The sequence below is a fragment of the Protopterus annectens genome, chromosome 2.part0, assembly GCF_019279795.1.
Source record: "Protopterus annectens isolate FY-2018-M chromosome 2.part0, PAN1.0, whole genome shotgun sequence".
In the NCBI taxonomy this organism is placed as follows: Eukaryota; Metazoa; Chordata; order Ceratodontiformes; family Protopteridae; genus Protopterus; species Protopterus annectens.
In genome coordinates, this window is record NC_056728.1 from 843,411,471 (window position 1) to 843,412,490 (window position 1,020).

The following is a 1,020-nucleotide window of genomic DNA, read 5'->3' on the forward strand; positions in this document are numbered from 1 at the left end:
ATGTCTGCTAAAAAACTTGACAAACTCTGTTGACCATGTTAACTCTTGATGCTACTAGGAATCAGTGTTAAACTTTGTCAACTATATTTACTTTGGATTTTGAATTTTTGAATTTTCTGACAACAACTGCTCAAACTCTCTGAACTATTGTTAATTCCAGAACTATTGTTAGCATTGTCAAACTATTGTTATTAATACACTCTGTAACATGTGGAGCTTTTCTCCCCAGGACTCCGCTGAAAAAGGACATCTCTGTCCAGTCGGACAATCCTGGTAAACAAATGTCAAATAAATAAATAAAATAAATGCCACAAAACAACAGACTCAATTACTTTTGCACACTGGTTGCCCTGTAGCATAAACTCCTTCTGGTAGACAAAGCCTCATTTGACAGTCACAGACTTAAATACAAATAAAACTGTGATGATTATATTATCCATGGGAAGTATTTTAGCTTTCACACTTTCACAGATCTTTCCCACTCTCCACAGACTACTTTCTAAAAGGAACACCTCCAATGTTAGACTATTATCAAGAAAAATAAATTCTGTCTTCATGATCACATTTTAGCTTGTTTTACGTGTACTGTATATTCAGGTCTGCAATCATTCACTTGTGGTAAAATGACAACAGGCTAGTTGTTTTCACCAACAGACTGCCTTCCTTCTATTAGAATAGCCACATTTTACTTGGTGCCCTTCAAACATTTCACTGTGATCAGGTAAAAGAAATGACATTTACAATATTGTATTTCAGCTTGTTACATACAGATACACTGTTGACAACAATTCTGGTCCCTAATCCTTTAACAATAAGCAAGTGATACTTATGATTAGGTGCTTTCGCACACCTCCTAATTACCACCTTTTGACTGCATATGCTTCAGTTGTTTGACTGTGATTAAGTGAAATGCACTCTGCTCAGTGCTCATAAAAGTGTATTAATTTTATTTCAGATATATGCATTGCCCCTTACCGTTCAGCTTCACAATCACTTAAGTGTAATAAATTATTGTGATAA